Source organism: Peromyscus eremicus, chromosome 14 (genome assembly GCF_949786415.1).
Source record: "Peromyscus eremicus chromosome 14, PerEre_H2_v1, whole genome shotgun sequence".
Lineage (NCBI taxonomy): Eukaryota > Metazoa > Chordata > Mammalia > Rodentia > Cricetidae > Peromyscus > Peromyscus eremicus.
In genome coordinates, this window is record NC_081430.1 from 47,434,342 (window position 1) to 47,447,485 (window position 13,144).

The window sequence follows — 13,144 nt, forward strand, 5'->3', positions numbered from 1 at the left end:
TGTCCGTGTCTTGTGACTGACCAAGGACGCTGGCACTCCCTGGTTACACATCAGAACTTGTCGGCAATATACCCAAGCGGGCCCTTCTTGCCATCTCTCCTACCAAATCCTCTCCACACAGATGTGACCTTGATCCCCCCTGCCCGCCCTTCTGCTGTTTTGCATCTTGTTTTCAATTTCTTGGCTTAAAATGTTGCACTCCGTCCTCCATAAAACACTCTCCAGACGCGATGGCACCCACACTCTAGTAAGAGCAGAGGCAAGACCAGGAGCAAGATCGATATATCACTAAGGCACCCGCTGCATCTCCGGATGAGCCTCCTCACTGTCTTAAGACAGGCAGTGAAAAACTTTATAGCCACCCAATCTTAGTAAAACATCCTTCGCGTGGAAAGGGATTGGTTATCCTCAATCAAGGACTAGTTTAAGATTAATGTTAGGAAGCCGTCGGTCCACAATGTTAGCACATCCAGCCCGAGAGGCAATTTCAATGACGCTCACCGAAACAGTATATGGCAAACGATGTCGGCTAATGCAGCATCAATCATATGCAACATTTAACAAATTAAAATTGGTCAGAGAAATACATTTGTAAGTCCATCACAGATGCATGCGCGCGCGCACGCGCACACACACACACACACACACACTACATTTGTAAATCCAACACAGATGCATGCACACACACACACTCACTACATTTGTAAGTCCATCACAGATGCATGCATACACACACACTACATTTGTAAGTCCATCAGATACACACACACACACTCACCACATTTGTAAGTCCATCACAGATGCATACACACACACACTCACTACATTTGTAAGTCCACCACTGATGCACAAGCACAACACACACACAAACACACTCACTCACTACATTTGTAGGTCCATAACAGATGCATACACACATACACACACACACACACTCACTCACTACATTTGTAAGCCCATCACACATGCACACACACACACATACTCACTATATTTGTTAAGCCCATCACAGATGCACACACACTCACTCACTCACTACATTTGTGAGTCCATCACAGATGCGCGTGCGTATACACACACACACTCACTACATTTGTTAAGTTCATCACAGATGCACACACACACTCACACACACATAGACACACACTCACTATATTTGTTAAGTTCATCACAGATGCACACACACACTCACACACTCACTCACTACATTTGTAAGTCCATCACAGATGCACACACACACACTCACTACATTTGTTAAGCCCATCACAGATGCGCGCGCACACACACACACACACACTCACTACATTTGTTAAGTTCATCACAGATGCACACACACACTCACACACACATAGACACACACTCACTATATTTGTTAAGTTCATCACAGATGCACACACACACTCACACACTCACTCACTACATTTGTAAGTCCATCACAGATGCACACACACACACTCACTACATTTGTTAAGCCCATCACAGATGCGCGCGCACACACACACACACACACACACACACACACTCACTACATTTGTTAAGTTCATCACAGATGCACACACACACTCACACACACATAGACACACACTCACTATATTTGTTAAGTTCATCACAGATGCACACACACACTCACACACTCACTCACTACATTTGTAAGTCCATCACAGATGCACACACACACACTCACTACATTTGTTAAGCCCATCACAGATGCGCGGGCGCGCGCGCACACACACACACACACACACACACACACACTCACTACATTTGTTAAGTTCATCACAGATGCACACACACACACACACACTCACTACATTTGTTAAGTTCATCACAGATGCGCGCACACACACACACACACACACACACACACACACTCATTTACTACATTTGTAAGTCCATCACAGATGCACACACCCCCCTGACTGAGTACAAGAATGCTTCAGTAGTCAGCTGGAGTCTGGCTGTGAAGGATAGCAAGGCTGTTAAGAAGAAAGGAAGATACCGGGCATTCTGCCTGCCAGAATTTCATTACCAGAGGTACAAATATTGTCACAGCTATAGGGACACAGTACATGATTGAGGAGGAGTTAGGAAAGAGAAAAAAGCCACCACGTAAAAATGCTATTAAATAGCATGATAATGTCAAATGCGCTTGCAAACACGGCATCTCTTGTTTTCCTGCACTTCACTTCCGCACGCCTTGCTAAGTTCCAGGCTGGGTCGTTTTAGTTGTTTTTTTTTTTTTTCCTTTTTAAAATGAATTAGAGGTTTGCACACCGTGTGGAGCAACTGTATCAGAACTATGTCCTCAGTCCCAATGATCCTTGGCACTCTTTAGCAACAAAGGAGCTTTAAAGTAAGGTTTGTACATCTCTATGCAGTAAGACTGCAAGCATAACAGACTGTGCATGTACAGTTAACCCTGTATATATAGAAAACACTTTTATATGGGAAACCGAACGGTGTCACTTACTGTAGTGTAGCCCCTGCTCCATTGTGGAGGTCTGAGTGGCACCTGCAGATCTGGGGAGTTCATGTACTGGGAACTTGAATGCTCATAGACCTTTCTGTTTTATTTGCTTTGGATCCACTATACTAAAAGTGATCGGAAATAATGCATCCCGTACAGTCCACGCTGTCAGCTCTGGCAGGTGGGGCTTCTGAGTGACAAGGGGGGTACACGGAACAGTAGCAAACCCTGCTGGGGGCTGCAGAACAATGGTGGCAAGCTGATTTCTCTCTGGTGTGATTCTTTTCTTATGGCATTTGGGGGCCCTTTAAGGCTCAGTCAGGAAGAACAAGGTGCGTTAAAATGCTTAAGCTGGCCTTTAACAACGCCGGTGAGTTCCCTGAACCTGCCACCTTATCTCTATAATAAAGCAGGAAACAGCAAGCTGGCTGGCTGCTGCCAATACTGAACTGGCTGGCTCATAAAGATATTTAAAAACTGAGGACTTCATGACATAGAGGAGTTCATTGCTTCTGGAGAATTCAATAATTGAGTATTACTGCAGAAGCCTGAATATCCAGCTGACTGCCACCCAAATCTCCTTTTTATCCTGACCTTGATTTGGCTGCAAAACCGAGCCGACACCCAGGATGGAGCAAATATGGGGAGCTGAGGTCAGATAAACCCGGCGGTTTTAGATAAGGGAAATTCTCTGTAGGATAGAAATCTACCGGAGGATTTCCACAGCACCCTTTTAACACCTCAAGTCACTGATCAGTATTCTGCGGTCACTGGGCTTCCCTCTGGTCTGTCCTCAGGTGGTAGAAGGAGGTTTGGCCCAGCATGCTGCCTGCAGTGGCCCCTTGCTGACAGACCTGCTGCACTCTAAGAGTAGGGGCGGGTGTGCATACATGCGTGTGTGTGTGTGTGTGTGTGTGTGCGCGCGCGAATCAAGTTAGTAGCAGTGAAACGAGCTGGGCATTCCCCAGTGCCATATTCCACCTGCTCCTTAGCTTCTCCCTCAAAATGACGTCATCTGACTGTTAGGGAGTTGAGGATTTGTCAAGTGCCTACTGAGAACTGTGTTTGGTGCTACTAAAAACTGGGGAAAAGAACAACAACAACAAAAAAAAACTAATAAAACTCCGATCTATGACTTCTAAGAACTTAACTGTCATACGTCCTTCTGATGCCATCTAGGGAGACAAGACACGCCTGGAGGGGAACTAAGGGCCCTGGCTCCAGCTGCGGGCTGGCAAAGCACAAACTTGATTTTTATTCCTGCAGCTGGAGAGAGACATCCCTGGCTGATTGGCCTTTAGAGCTCAAAGTTAGTTAAAAATACATCCAAATGAAATTACTTAAAAATGCATATTAACTACAAGCATTCAGAGAAAATAGTGGTGTGATGTTTGTGAGGGGCTGTGGGCCACCCACTCCCGCCCCCTTTTGCAAATCAAGAGTGGAGGAGAGGAGCGATATACAAAAGCAGGCTCCTGTAAATACAAGTGGCTGGTGAATGTTACTTCCATGCAAAATGGCTAGGAAGGACCGACAACTGGGTGGATTCTAACCGTCTCACCACGGGTTCCCATACTGCTGATCACTAGAACAGCAAGGAGTCAACCACTGAGCCTACTGATTCTGTGTGGCGGGCAGAACAGAGATTACCTTCCACGGGTGAGCAACCAACCACAGTCCTGGGAAGTCAAAGGACTTACGCTGGTGTCAGCACGAGCCCAGACTTGGGCTTCCAGAGCATCTGCCTGGCTCCCTTGCTCAACTTCCCGCTTGCCCTTTCTGCCTTCCCACACAGAACTCTTCACCATCCTTCCCCACGGGAGGTCTTTTGTTAGGAATCTCTCCTAGGCAAAGTCCCAGGCTAGAAAAAGCAATGTGACGAACCGTATGCCAAAGACAGTGGGCTCCCGTTAGCAGAAACAATACAACGCCCGCCCGCCCGCGCAGCAAATGTCTCATTTCAATAATGTGCTAACAGTGACCTTCAGCACTATCAGTCCCACCGGCTCGGTGGCAAAGGAAGCAGTCCAACAGGTGAAGAGGGCCTTGCCTGCCAAAAGTCTGTCTCTGAACTAGCATTTCAGAACATTGCGCTGCAGAATGTCGAGCCCAGTGCTGAGCCAACAGAAACCAAGAGAAGGCACAATGTCTCCCAACAGCACACCATGTATCCCCCCAGAGGCCCGCAGTATTCAATCACTCCTGCGCTTCATGTTCTTTTCTGCACTCCCAAGAGGATGCTGGGAGTCAACAGGTGACAGGGCCCTGAGGAAGCTCTTGGAATCATGATACAGTCTGTCAGATGTCTGCCCTATACACATGGGTATCACTCACTGTGAAATTGGGGAGTATTATAAACCCAAAGCTCGGGCAGTTCTGGCAGGACCCACTCCTGTATTCGCCAGTCTGGACTTTTTCCGTGCCCAGCGGCAAGCAGACTGAGAAAAGTATTGTTTTTCTCAGGTCCTGGATGCCGCGCACGAACTGAGAGACTGCAGAGAACAGGATGCTTCAGCATGGAGGGCACGTGAAGGAATGCCAAAAGAATGGAGCCAGCCGAGAGGACCAATATTGCCCAGTGTGTGCTTCCACGAGGCCCCCAGAGCCGTCACTCAGAATTGGAAGCAGGAGGGGGCTTGTCAGGGGTGGGGAAGAGGGCATGGACAGTGGCTGTTTAAGGGGCAGAGTTTGGGTTTTGCAAGGTGAAAAGTTCTGGAGACTGGGCACACAGTGACTCCGGTGCTCTTAACACTACAGTGCAGCACACTTAAAAATGGGCAAGATGGTAGGTACACTTTATGTTAACATCTGCTTACCCTAGGTTATAAAAATTGATGTACCAAAATCCTAAGAGTTAGGGAGAAAGTGTCAGGTGTGTGGAGGGAGACAGAGGGGCTCCGGAACAGGTGACTGACCTGAAGCCTGGCGTGTTGGGCAGAAAGACAGGGGTGGGAAATTCACGCTCTCAATGTCTGACCCTCCCTTGCTGTTCACCAAAACGGCCCACAGCACACTGACAGGGTGGCTCAGCTTGCTTCAGTCCTCCTGGGGGCCTGAGCTTGCCTGTTCTTCCAGCAGTGTGGCAGTGATTCCTGTTACACCCTAGCACTGGAAAGGGTGTGTGAAGGAATCCTCAGGATTTATAGATCCACCATTGAATGTTTTGTCAGGAATAAAACAGAGTACACACACACACACACACACACACACACACACACACACACAATTCATCACTGGTACACCAGGGTCTACCAGTGCAGGCAGTATGCTAGGCCAAACCTACCTGAAGAGAAAGAAAGAAAAGAAACAAACAAAAACAAACCATGTTGGAACTCTGTCCCTTTAAACTAACCGAGGACAGATCACCAGGAAAATAATAGAGAAGCGGAGAACCTCCCTCAGGCCCTACCACAACCCCTGAGGGGAGCATGCTAAGTGTCTGAAATGTGTACTGTAGCTATTAGGAGGACCTAGGCAGAGATAGACACAGAAGTTGGGGGTAACCAATCACCCCACCTGTCGGAGAAGCATCCCTTGGAGCGTAAGCAAATATCTGGAAGTCTCAGGACACTCTCCATGCTTTCCTAACCTCTCATCATAAAACAGGAGCCTTGGGAGTCATCGCAGAAGAATGGGCGGAAAGCTAGAAAGAGCCGCAGGCCGTGGACAGCTGCAGCAAAGCTCTCTGCCGGACGTGACGGGCCGCTGCACACGCGCTCACAGGAGCTGCGCCTGCAGCACAGGTCAGCCGCCAAAACCCCAGTGCGGCGAGGGAGGGCTCAGGAAGCCCCACTCCTGAACGAAGGGCCGCTGGGGTAGAGAGAACCCACTTTCTTCAGAGACGTGGCCTCAGGGAGGCTCCAGTGGACAGTCCTATACCCCTGCATGTGTAGGCAGCACTAAGTGGGGGTGAGGGCGGGGTGGGGGCGTGGAGCACAAGCAGGAAGGTAGGGTGGGGGAGGAGGGGCTGGAGGAAGGGAATGGGAGAAGAAGCTTAATCAAAACACTTCATAGGCATGGATGAAATTATCAAACAATAAAAATAAAGTTACTGAAACATAATCTAACAAAAACAAAAAACAAAAAAAAAAAAAACCAAAAAAAAAGGAAATAAAACGGAAGAGTCCGGGCATTAAAAGGGAATGGTAGAAAGCGGCTGGTCCTAGCGGAGGCGGCGTGAACAGCTGAGAGAGTACAAACACAGCTGCAGGTCTCCTAACTTGCCCAAGCCTCAACTGTCCGCTTGTAAGCCGTGGAGCACCTAAGGACGAAACGGGATGAGGGGTATCAGAGAGAGGTGCTCTGTAAACCGCAAAAGTCCCCGCTGTCATCCTGATTCCAAGAAACCTGCAGTTTGGAGAAGTTTCCTGACACACTCCAGGCCGCACGAGGCCACAGTGACACATGAGACAGCTGTGGCTCGGTGCCCACACTTGCTCAATCACCCTGCGCTCCCTGCGCTCCCTTCTGCATTCCTGTGACAGACGAGGGCGCTTCTCATCTTTTCCTGAAGGATGTTTTGAGAGTTTCCAAATGCAACTGTTCGTTAGTCCAGATATAATGAACGGTTTTTAAACACCAATGGCGAAAGAAACAGCTTCAGGGACAGACACCTCCTCCTCCTCCAAAGAAACTTAAAACCGGACAGGTGGAGGCCTCCCAGGGCTGGCGAGTGTTTGGAGGTTGACAACTGTCAGGAGGCAATCACTGAAGTGATCAGACAACCACCATCTGGGACCCCAAAAAGCGTAAGCAACAGAGTGGCAAGATTCTCGGAGGGCAAAACACTGATCACAGTAGGAAGTGGAATGGCTTTGTAACCTAAGCTAGTTATCACTTTAGTCATCACTGAAGACTCCCACAGACCAGCCTACAGATGGCCCTGTGTGTCCTTGACTACCCATGCCCTCCTAGGCCGGGGCCTGAGATGCCTGTAAGCAACTGACAACAGGTGACAGTGTCTCTGGGGCGGACACACTCTCATTTTATTTATATCAGTAGTGGCTGGCCTGCTCACGACTGTCAATTAAAGTTGTTCTTTTTTTGGGGGGGGGGCAGGAAAGAAGGAAGGGAGGGAGGGAGGGAGGAAGGGAGGGAGGAGGAAGGAAGGAAGGAAGGAAGGAAGGAAGGAAGGAAGGAAGGAAGGAAGGAAAGGAGGGAGGGAGGGCGGGAGGGCAATGCACTGTATTAAAGTCCCACCAGATGAATGGACTAGAGCTTTGGTGATGGTGGAGAGCTGGGATGTTACAGGTCTGCAGCCAAATTATCTTGGTTCTTCAGTCCCTTAGTAGCCATCCATTGCCAGCCCCCTCCTATTTAATAAATCCTTTCAGAAAGTAGTAACAGAACACTTGCTTCGAGCAGCCCGAAGGCTTAGGGTCTCGAGTGGGTAGGTAGGACGTGAGACCTCGGCAAGGTTTGCCCGGAAAGTGCCTACCTGATATTCCCACCGATGTTTTGAAAAGCCTCTGCTTTTATGATTTCCTTTCGTTCTGTAACTATAAAAACTCCATCGGACTTTTACCACACGGAAAGGTGCTATTTGGGGCACCCTGAGGATCTGTACTCCGAGGAACCAGGTGAGAAATCTGTCAAAACCTTGCTCTGGGGATTCTCGGGCTCCAGAATTAAATTTCCATTGTTTAGGAACTGCCTCGCTTAGAGAGTCTGTGAGAGCAGCACACAGAGAGAAAATGGAAACTGCCCACCGCCACCCTCCTTCCCCATTCCTCACGTCCCACCCTCTCAGGTAACAGTACTCTCTGCCTCTGCTTATATAAGTTCTCCATTGTTTGGGGCATTCTCTTTAAAATCCTTTCCACCTTCAGCCTCAGAATACCCTCAGCCCCATTCTTTCTAGTCCTTTCTGCTAGCTTCTGGTAGTCTGCTACAAGCCCTGGGTGCTCCCTGGCTTCTCAAAGTGTCACCGTGACCTCCGCCTTCAAGTTCACATAGCATGTCCCCCACACTCCCTTGTCTGTTCCAAAGGACACCAATCATATTGGATTAGTGGTCTACCCTGCTCTAACAGGAACTCACGGCACCTAATTACATCCTCAAGGACTTTATTTTCAAACAAGGTCATATTCTGAGGTACTAGAAGGTTAGGGCATTAATGTATGAATTTGGAGGCTTCCACAGTATACCTGTCACTGTTGGTCCAGTGGTACCTTCAACACTCAAACACAGCACACTTGTGCTTTTCTTGAATCTTTATCTAGTAACTACAACACTGAGAACTTGGCTTGTGACTATCAGATAGTGGCTGAAGGGATGAGAGCTTAAACTTGAAATCTACATTCCTCATCTAACAAAGGAGAGGAAAGTAAGATCCGCATCTGGTGACTACTTACAAAACATTCCGGGTCACACTCCTGGAGTCTCTAACACTGTCATTGCCCATTTTCTCTTCCTCTGCTCCTTCCTGTCAACTCTCCCTAAAGTCTCCTCTGCCTTTGTAGCCTCACTGATTCTGTGTGCCTGAGAAGTTCTCCCTAACAGTCAGGAGGCCTCTCCACCCAGGCTCTCTCTCACAGCTATTTGCCCTGTGTAACTCCCCCTTAGCCTCGCCAAGCCAAGTGTGCATGCACACACCAACCAGGGGTGTGTGTGTGTGTGTGTGTGTGTGTGTGTGTGTGTGTGTGTGTGTGGCAGAAGTATCGCTGGGGACATGGGTGTCACTGGAGCTCTTGCTCCATGTCAACAGGCATCTCATTTTCGTGTGTCTTCTATATAATGAGTCCCTAAGTAATCTTTCATTTGTAGACTTCAGGGTATACAAACACACGGGAGCTCATGGGGCAGGGCAGGTGCCATCAGAGCTGCGTCCTGCTATCCATCAGCTCAGAAGCCCTGCCATCCTTTCCCAACATCTTCCCACTGTCCTCCAGACGCTGTCTGGGTGGGTCTTTAACACACACACAGGCCATATGCTTCTAGGATTCATCCGAGCTCATCTTCCTCTTTTTTGCCTGCCCTTGTCCTGTGTTCTCAGTAGAACCACACCAGGCAGGCATCCTCCAGCAGCTTCTACCGGGCGAGCTCTCTGAATTCTTCTGGTACTTAGGGTCTATCCAGCCCCTCGGGCACTGGATACCTTTCGTTTTACTTTTCAGGCGTGTATGCATTTGTCCAACAGTGACTCCCCACCTAGAGGCAGACTAAAGTCACTGCACACAGAAGACAGCTGTCATCATTCTACTAAAAGAAAGAGTAGGGATGCTGCTTGCATCCCCCTAACACAATGAATGATTCAAACTTTGAGAATTAAAAACCAATCTCTAATAGAGCTATAATTAAATCCTTTACAAAGGAGCATGCCTATACTATTCCTCTTTCCCCTACGATCATATAAACATTCTTTGAAAAAAGGAAAGAAAATTAGAAACCTCATCACTGATGGTAAGTAATGAGCGAGGTGATTTTGAACTCCTTTTTTCTGTGACTTCTTGATTACCTAGGAATATATAAATAACTAGATAAGTACATGTATATTTTGGATAATATGGAAGGCCTGTTTGGGCGTCCTGAAGAGATCCTGCCTAAACCCAAGGCTGGGTTTTCAGAAGCACCAGCTCAGTATACATCTTACTGAACAGTTGCAAAGGTGTTTATCATTATCTTAGTGCTACACGTTTCTAATTTTACATATGAAAACCATGGCACCATTCAGCAGAAAGCACATTATTTGCATGATGTATTTGCATTTGTAAAACACCCACATTTACTTTTACTGCTTAATGGGCCCCGTTTAAATGGGCCACTCTACATAAATGGAGTACACTGGTTCCCAACTCAATGGTGCTGATAAGAAAACTACTCCTTTTAGATGCAAATGAACCTACTAATCACAACTGAAATGGTGGCAGAGGAGAGCTCAGCAGCTGTTCCTAGAACTCCAAGTCTAGGGCCAGTGTGGTTCCAGCTTAAGCTTTGGAGCAGCCTGGGATTTCCCCAGAAGACATCTGTCCACAGACCTCGGGGGATCAACTCCATGTTTTCCAAAAGAGACAAGAGATTCTGAGATGTGAGTCCACCATGCACATGTGGCCAGGCCTATCCATGTCAGCACATGAAGGAGAAGCACACAGAAAAGGCAAGGTCCATGCAGGTAGTTAAAGGTGGCTTATGATCAGTGCCACCAGATTGCCCATGGGGCTCACCCTTAACACATACATCACAATGGAGACAGCACAGGGGTTCCTCAAGAAAATCAAAGGCTAGGGAGATGACTCAATGGGTAAAGTACCTACTCATCAGCCAGAGAACCTGAGTTTGGATCCCTACCACTGCAGGAAAAAGCCAGGTATGAAGAGATGAGCCTGTAACCTGGGGGTGGGAAGGCAGAGACAGGAGGACCACTGGGGCTTGCTGGCCACAGCCTGGGAGAGAGCTGGACAGTGAGCCCAAGGTACAGCGAGAGACGCTATCTCAAGGGAGTGAGATAGAAAACCACAGAGGAAAACACCCAATGTCCTCCTCTGGACCTCTATGCACATACATGGGCACTCATACCTGTACTTACATATGCACACACACATACACACCACATACACATAAAGAAAATCTTATGATCCAGTTGTTCTAGTTCTGAACATTCAACCCCACTACCCCCACCACTGTCAATAAAAACAACTCTAGCCTGGGAGTGGTGGCACACGTCTTTGATCCCAGCACTCAGGAGGCAGAGGCAGGAGGATCTCTGTGAGTTCAAGACCAGCCTGGTCTACAGAGTGAGTTCTAGGACAGCCAGGACTGCTTCACAGAGAAACAGTCTCGAAAAAACAAACAAACGAACCCCAAGAACTCTAGATATTTGTACATCATGTCCACAGAGGCCTTATTCACAATGGGAGGTGTTGGGGGGGGGGCAACACAAGCTCATTGATGGATGGATGGATAAGTGAAATGCGGTACATAAAGAAACATTCTTCAGCCTGAAAAGGGAAGGTGATTCTCTAACACAGATAAACCCTGAGGACATTCTGTTAAGTACAATGAACCAGCTACAAAAAGACAAATTCCGTATGGTTCTCTATATCCGAGGTGCCTGGAGTCATCAGATTCACAGACAGGAAGCAGAATGGCAGTTGGTGGATGGGAGATGGGTGGAAGGGCCCTAGGGAGCGGCTGCTCACGGCTACGGTTTCAGTTCTCTAGGAGGGAAATAGTTCTCCAGGCAGGAGACTTTAATGGCAGCCCAGCAGGGAGCAGCCACGCTGAGCTGCACACCTGCAAACGGTCGCATGTGCATGTGGCCATGCTTCAACAGACGACAAATGACAGATACAGATAAACAACGATAGGCAGAAACGGATGATCGATGGTCAAGACAGACACATGGCTGAACAGACAGAGGGACAGATAAATAGATACATGGAAGATGGGTGGACACAATTCAGGTCCTGAGTGCCCCGCCCCCAAAGACTCATGTTTTGGAGGCTTGGTCCCCACAGTCTATTTGGAAGGTCAGTGAAGCCCTTAAAGGTGGGATCTGTGTGAGGGTGTGCCTCCAACAGAATTATGGAACCCTGGTCTCCTCCACTTCCTCCTTTCTACTTCCCAGTTCAAAGGTGACAACTTTTACCCTCTATGTTTCCTCAGGCCTGAAAGCAAGCGGCCCACCAATCTAGAACTGGAACCCATAAAAGTAGGAACCAAAATAAACCTTTCTCTTGAGGAGCTGATTATTTCAAGTCGTCTGTCATGGGGGCAAAAGGCCAACTTACAGGAAATGAACAGGAAAGCAGCCGTTCCCTAAGAAGGCCAGTAACTTTGTTCCTCTGTTCCTGGGCTGCCGAAACGAGACATATTCCCTTACCTTTTTTCACTTGCTCACTCCTTCACTAACTAAACCACTCCCTTACACTGAATGCAGACAGAGCAACAGAAACTGTCCTGACATGCAAGTGATGGGGATAAACATGCCCCACAAACAGGTAAAATCGAGGACTCCAGGATGTATCAAGGATGACAGACACCTCTGCATAATGCTGGGAGAGACTGTCCCTTCGGGGTCCCTCGAGGAAGCTGTTAAAAACTTCTGGTGTCCCTTTTGTATGGCAGGAGCCACTAAGAACCCTTCGGCCCGACGCTTTCCTCGTGTGACTCTTCTCTAAGCCCCAAAAGCATGGCTGCTGACCCGAGATTTTCAATACCAACTGTGCAGCCAGTTCTCTGGCCGCAAGCCCCCACTCCCACCTGAGAGGCTACAGAAGCTGCAGTTGTCAGCTCCCTCACTGGAGTTTTGAAGGGATCAGAGCTCTAAATAATTCACCCATGGTTTGGACATGGTCATATTCCTGGTATTCCTCATGATGCTGGAATCCAGTCAGCTGAGAAAATGGCCTGTTTGTTTGGAGAACAGAGATTAACTTCGTTTCCCAGTTCCCTCCTTTGAAAGTCACTCCCACGCCACACCCCAAAGGTGAAAGGAAAGTTAAAATGCTGATTGGGGAGGGGGGGGGCTGGTGACACCGCAGGAGACCTGTCTAAGTGTGTCCTCAAGGGTAGGGAGCTCAGGCTCCCCAAAGTGGATTTCTGAGGACCAGGCAGAGGCTCATCTCCATGGTTTAGCGGACCTACTTACAAGCTGGCTTGACAGCAGGACAGAGCTATTTTAAATTCCCAAAACGTAGTCTCTGATATCTGCCAGGGTAACACTTGTGACTGGCACCT

General features: G+C 48.2%; 1 protein-coding gene across 3 annotated transcripts in view; it reads right to left on the reverse strand.

Moving 5' to 3' along the window:
• Foxn3 (forkhead box N3) overlaps positions 1-13,144 on the reverse strand; it is a 273,922-nt gene that overhangs the window by 101,255 nt on the left and 159,523 nt on the right. The gene's annotated exons all lie outside the window — the stretch shown is intronic.